The sequence below is a fragment of the Silene latifolia genome, chromosome 4 (assembly GCF_048544455.1).
Source record: "Silene latifolia isolate original U9 population chromosome 4, ASM4854445v1, whole genome shotgun sequence".
NCBI lineage: Eukaryota > Viridiplantae > Streptophyta > Magnoliopsida > Caryophyllales > Caryophyllaceae > Silene > Silene latifolia.
In genome coordinates, this window is record NC_133529.1 from 91,176,272 (window position 1) to 91,183,553 (window position 7,282).

The following is a 7,282-nucleotide window of genomic DNA, read 5'->3' on the forward strand; positions in this document are numbered from 1 at the left end:
TATAATTTAAAGCTTCGTCGACGCTTCTATTTATACCAATTGCTGTTTCCAAAAATCCGTCAGAACTGACCTACTTGGGAATAGGCGCGGCACCTGCTGCGCCTCTTCAAAGGGACGCAGCTCATGCTGCGCCTCTTCCCGCACTAGATTTTGTGATTTCGCGTTTGGATCTTTCCTAATCCTATATCGAATAATTTCCTATTCCTACGGGATTTTATTTTGGTAAATCCGAGAAATCTACCATGCTTCAGGTTTCCTAAATTCGCGGGCACGCATTTCGAGGCGACATCGACACTTCCGCCATTTTCAGCACACTTTCAATCATTTTCATTTCTTTTTTGACATAATTTTTTTATTTATTTTCATAAAAATTCAATATTTACATTTCTCCATTTTCTAACTTATAGATTTCTCTCTTTCTTTTTTTTTAGGGGGTAGCCCTCCCTACCGTCCGGTCATTTCCGGCAAAATTTTTGCATTTTTTTTGGGGTCATTTCGAGTCTCGTTTCGCGCTAATTAAAGGCCTTATGTGTATATAAAATGTAAATATTGCGTGATTCTTTTCTATGTAAATTCCGGCAGCGACGGCGTAAACCGTTGTCTACCAAACCTGTTCAAGAACTAACCTGCAGGTACAAACAACGCAACCCAGCATCAAAGGCACTCAGGCCATCATATATACAACGAAGAAGAAAATGTACAAAGCAAACTGGGGGCTTCGCCCCAAAACAAGTCCAAATGTGCAAGCAATCGGGGCTTCGCCCCCAAACAAGTCAAAAGATCCGTAATCGGGGCTTGCGCCCAAAACCAAGTCCAAAAATGTTTCAAAATCGATGTACAAAGCTACACACAGCTACTTGGCGCCCTCCAACTCGGTGACCCTCGCCATAAGAGCAGCGATCTCGGCATCCCGAAACTCGAGCTCCCTCGACAAACGAGCCGTCTCCTCCCGAGCCTGGGCCAACTCTCGTCCCGACTCACGGTCGACCTGTGAACAGCAATAAATTGACACATGTCAATCAACTCAATCAAAAGGAGAAATAGTCAAAAAATCAAAAGAAGTCAAGTAAGGTTCATACCTGACGACCTCGGCCACCGACAAGTGCCTCAATGGCCGTAGCTCGTAGCCGGTTGGCCACCCTCCACAGTGCCACGAACCGAGATGGCGCGACCTGCATTTCAAAAGGAAGTTCTCGTCAAATTAAACAAATTCAATCAAATGTGTTCTTACACGAAAGCTATGCAAAATGGGAACTCACCCTCCGAATCAGATGCTGCCAGTCATCTAGGCCAGCATCCGTCACAGCTACGTCAAAGTCACGTAGCTCGGAGATCGTCGTCCTCCCAGTAGCGTCAGTGTACTCGAGGGTCTCGGGGTACTCTGGGGGCTCGATGCCCGCCGCCTCAATCTCCTGCAAAGACAAACGGCTTCCGTTAATCGATGATCCTTCGTCGTAATTTTCAAAATCAGATCAACAAGAAAACAAAAGATACTCACCACTACCGGCCAGTACGCCAACCTCCCGTAAAGGAACGCCGAGTAATCCTCATCAGGGAGAAGAAGGTCGTCACCATCAGCACCGGCTAAGTCCGCCTCTCTCTCAGCCTCAGAAGGCTCCCTGAACCTCGTCCTCGGAGGATCAACGGGAACCGTCAACGCACCCCGAAAGCACTGACGAGCTAACCGCTCGCCCAGATACCACACAGGACCCATCGACGTCCACAACAGCAGCCGACTCGAGCTCCTAGGACGAAGGACCTCAGCGACAAAAGGAGGCGCTCCAGCGTACTCCGCCCAAGGTCTGGGCACCCACTGCGACGATACAAAGGCAAAGGTCATTCCTATGATCAATTTGAAGCAAAGGACAAAAATATGAATGAATACAAACGGGATACTCACGCTGCTTAGCTGAAGGGCGTTCACATCCCGCCGGTAGACATTGTGAGAAGAACGCTTGCTCTTCGTCCGGCACATGACCCAATCCCTCACCACGGGATAGGCTCTCTCCAACGGCTCCGTCCTCTTGGGCGCGAGGTCCGGAAAGTAGGAGTACACCCACGCCTGTAAAACAAAATAGTCAATGACGATCTTTCGATCTTTGATAAAAGGAAGGAGTTTACGTTGATCTAGAGGAAGGTTCATACCTCCAACAGTAGCCCAGGTCCAACAGCGCCAGGAGAAGTCCCCTTCTCCATCAACTCCGGACGAACCATGGCCCTCATGAAGCGGATGAGGACCGCAAAACCAGCAGTGACCCAGTCCCAGCGCCCTAGGGAACTCAGGTCAGAAAGAAAGGGAAGAAGCTTCGTCGACAGCCTCTCACCTTTGTCTCCGAGATAGATCGAAGACAAGAACCACCAAAGCCACAGACGAGCCCTCTGCTCAGCTGTACAAGGAGGAGGAGCCGTCTCCCTCCCATCGATCACCACCGATGCCGGGGTCTTCCCCGCAAAGTAATCTCGAACATAGGTACTAGGTACCAAACCCGGCACCGCAACAGCCTTCGGCGATAGGTTCCAGCCGATCAACCTCCTCGCCTCGGCCGAATCAGCCCTCATGCCAGTCTCCGGCCACGCCATCTCCTCAGTCCCGCACGGTAGACCAGAAATCATGCCGTAGTCCTCCAAGGTAACTCCCGCCTCACCGAAAGGCAGGTGAAACGTGGAAGTCGTGTCCCAGAATCGATCCAAGAAAGCACGGACCAGGCTAAGGTTGGCCCGCAACTTCCTCTTCACGATATCCCTCCAGACCTGCACCAGAGGACCAAACGCTCCGCGCTCGATCATGGCCCTCTCCTCCGCCGACAGCCGCTCGTAATGCTCCATCGCCGTCGTATACCCCGAGAACGACCGGATGTTCCCGGCCTCCTATTATGATTTGAAACAAAGCTATCTTTAGTTTTGAATTGAATTTGAAAGAAATTTGAACAAAAAGAGAAAAGGATAGGTAGTGAGTTAGGGAATTCCTATTTACCAAGCTCTTCACCGTCCTGTAGGACAAGTGACCCTCTGCAGCCCAGACAAGGTGCCTACTCTCCCAGGTCTCAGCCCACGCAGGAGCTCATCTCAGCTGGCGACCTCCTCGTCCGAGATGGGCCCGTCTCGGAGTCTCCTCCTCGTCCGCGGCCTCCTCCTCGGGAACCTCCTCTGCAGCAGCCATCACCGCAGCGGTGAAGGCCTGCTCCAAAGCCTCCTCAACAACAGCGGCGTCTATGTCCATGGGATCTCTCCCAGAAGTAGAAGCATCGTCACCTGCAACGATTAAAGCAAATCCAGGCCGCATCACATGATGACAAGCCTTTGTTAAGTAATATTTCGAGCCTTCAAGGCCCGGAAACCGCCCCTTTCTGGCCATCCTTGGCCATATTCCCACCGATTCGATCACTCATGTGATGGATAGGGTCAAGTCAAGTCCAAGTCAAAGCCTAGTTCCGAGTTCGAGTCGAAAATTCGGCAGCATTTCGCTATAACGGCGATTATGCCCTAAAAAGTGTCCTGCAAAAGTTGTCGCAAACCAAATTTCCGAGATGGCAGGAAGTTTACCCATCATCCAAGGGTCCCAAATATCAAATTTCATCACAAATGGGCAATCCTAAGGCCATTTTCGAAGCAATTTATGACCTAGCTGTGAAACCGTCTCAAAATTCGCTCAAGGGCTCAAAACTTGATGAAAATCCGAAGTAAATACATGGTTATGTTCCTAACATTACCTACTACTCATTTCCAGTATCAATTTGGCAAGACAAATCCATTTGGGGGAAAAGCCCCAAATTTTCGATCAAAAGGGTCGAAAACCCTAATGTTCATGCTCAAAATTCGACAAAAATGAATGATTAATGCAAGATTAAAGCACATACCTCGATTAGTCATATTCCAAGCAAGCTTTTGAATCCAACCTTGACGGAAATGGTGAAGATTCGAGAGAGAAATTGAAGGAATTGTGTTTCGAAATAATGAAATGAAAACCTTCTGACTTTCGCGTTTTTACGCGGAATTGCCAAATTGGGGAACAGACGCAGCAGATGCTGCGCCTCTTCCAAGAGACGCAGCTCTTGCTGCGCCTCTTCTTTTGTTTCCCTCCATATGGATTTTCAAAAATCCGTTATGAGTTCGTTATTCGTGGGCCCATCTTTGGTGCGCCTCTTCTTCGACGACATTTTAATATTTTGGTCCGTTTCGACGATTTCCTTTCGTTCCGGCCCACATTTTATCCAGTGCGACAGTATTTTGCAGTATTGTCCAAGTTCATTTTATCCCGCGCAGCAGTATTTCGCAGTATTGCTCAACCATTTTATCTGGCGCAGTAGTATTTTGCAGTACTGCTCATTCAAGGTTTCCTCCATGACGATCAAGATGTTCCTAGTCGTCAATATATTCCCCAACAAGAGTTTGTTTGAGACCGACGCAAGCAGATTCAGCCCCAAGTTTTGCAAGAGTTCGCTTGAGACCAATGCAAGCGGATTTCCCCCAGCAGTTTCTACCGACGTCCTGCTGCTTCCAATATTTCTTGTTTCCCCGCGGAGTTCGACAGGGTGTCGTTCTCCAGAAGTTCCTATACCCAAACCTTAATTGCCCTTAGGTCGAAACTTATATTTGGCCTCCTTTCCGTCGATGCTTTCCTTTAGGGTCCCACACCCTAGCAAAAAATCTTTATGTATCTTTTAGGTCTTACCCTTAGCTCCCATGCTCAACCTTAGCTCCCATGCACCTCCAGAAACATCTCGAGAAAGAAGTCTCAGGTATGATCTCTTCTTATGGCTGGCGAGCCTCCTTACGTAGTCTAATGGACTTTAAACGACCCTCCCCGATAGTCGACAGACTCTAAAATGTTCCCGACAATAGGTCCTTGGTTCAGACCCCTTGAGCCGCCTCGCGTCGCCATAGTCGTCAGGTTGTAATCTTCGATTGACCTGATGGCTATACTTTGACTTTCGCCTTGTCCAAGCCTCAGTCAAAGTGGGGGCTCTGTAGACACCTCGTTTCTGCACCCCTCGCAAACCACCCGGTGATGATTGGGCCGCATGTTTGATTCGCGGAACGATTAGTGACAATTCGTAAGATTATCGTCAAGTGATTGCTCAAATATAAATGTCGACCTCTTAGTTGTCATCTACGTGCCGATACGGTCGTTTTGGCAGTAATTAGAGTACATTCGGAGTCCGGGTCAAAAACCGTCTCCATTTTCTGATAACTGTTAAATCCCGAGTCAGAATATTCTGGAATGTTCCGGATATTTCTATTCCATATTTATCAAATTTTATCTTTTGGCAAATAATATCCCGTAATATTCAAAAGATAATCGAATTAAATCCGTCCTACCATAACTAAAACGCGGAAATCTTTCTTCAACAGGAGGAAACCTCTCGGGAAAGACGCAACGAAAAGTCCGCGCCTCTTCCAAGAGACGCGCAGTGGTCGCTGCGCCTCTTCCCAGTGCCCTTCTTTGCATGATTTACGTATCTTTTTTATATCTTTCCGAGATTCACTTCCAAAGAGTCTCCGAAACCCTATTCCTTCACGTGATTAGTATAAATAGGAGCTCTCGTTCCTCATATTTCTCACGCGAGTGTCCGCCCTTCTCTTCTCCCTTTGCATTCTAGACTTCGTTCTTACTAATTGGCGCCTACGTGCTTGGACTTCCGACCACGTAAGCTCGGATCTTTCCGGGTACCAGCCTTTCCGTTGCATGACCGACCAATTTGACCACTACACTTAATCAATCTAATTAATCAATTTGTTAAATCGTTTTCCTCTTACGAGGGCACTCTTTCCTTGCATTCGCGTCGAGCATCACTAATCGATCTTCTTAGTTCTTCTCGTTCCGTCAACATGTAAGTCTGAGGGTGTAATAATTCCTCTTTTATTTATTGTTTTTTTATTATTGTATAACAATTGTAAGGTTTATGTCGAAAGTACCTCATTAAAACCGATTTCTAAAACCGTCCTTAAAACCTGTTTTTGCGTATTTCCAGAGAGACAGAGCGTCGAGAAAAGACGCAAAGAATCGCTGCGCTCTTCGAAGGAGGAGCGCAGCACTGCTGCGCCTCTTCGTGAGGGCCGCCAGCATTCCTCGCTTCTTTTCTTCTTCCTCCGTCCTCTCGTAATTCGTCTTTCGTTTTATTTCTTTTGTTTTGTTTTCTCACAATTCGTTCACCTAATTCATATGTAATCAATCATTCATCATTAATATGTTTTACTCATTGTTGTTCCGACTTAAATCCTAGATAATCAATATTTACGGGTTTTCGTCATTAATATTCAAGTTTCGGGTTTTAGAGATTCAAATCGTTCATATTGAGTTTCTGGAATTCGCTATTGATAAATTTGCATCTGTTTATATATTGTTCATCATTAATTCGTCGTAATTCATCATGTTTAGTTTAATTAGTTAATTTGTTTTGTTAGTTTGTTCATTCATTAACATCGACCCTTCACATAATTAATCCGTCTTATTTCCGTCTTATCCATGTTCTACTGTTTTTATGACTTTAATCATATGTAAATAATTCGTTAATCACTTCCATCCGAGTCTATGAATTAATCAATCCATTAAATTACCAATCGACATTAACGGTATGCGATTCCGCTCACGCCAAGAACTCACTTGGAAAGACGCAAAGAATCGGCGCCGCGCCTCTTCCAAAGGGCGCATTACTCGCTGCGCTGTTCAGGGTGATTTCGTCCCCGAACTCCTATTCGCCTTGACCTAGTTTAATTAGCTACGTATTAATCAACTAATATCCGTACTATCACGCTAATTCCTGTTCGTATTTCTTTCTTTTTTTATTATTTCTTATTTCTTTTTCCAAATTATCCGTTTTAAAGGTATTTTCGACATAAATCGCCTATTCCGTTGTAATTAATGTAATTTTCAATTATTGTAGTTTATATTTATTATTATTGTATTTTGTCTCATTTGTATGTTTTCACATGTAATTGAACTTAAATCCAACTTCGACATCAATTGTTTGCTAACTTAATTGTCAACCGACTTAGTCTAATCTCACATGTTAGGATTAATCTATTGGATGTTGCATTGCATGCATATAGCCGACGATATATCAAGTACGAATAACTTCCCTAATCATTAGTAGAGGCCGCTATCGAGGCGGGCGGGATTAGGTGTTCGATCAAAAGAGCTTCCTAATACGTACCCTCACCCCTTACTCCAGATCTCCGTGAGCACCCGTGTTCATTGGCATCCACGAGAGTCATTCTAGACATAGAATGCTAAGGGTAACGATTGCTTAGTGTTCATGTCACTACTTTGTGTCTTGACATG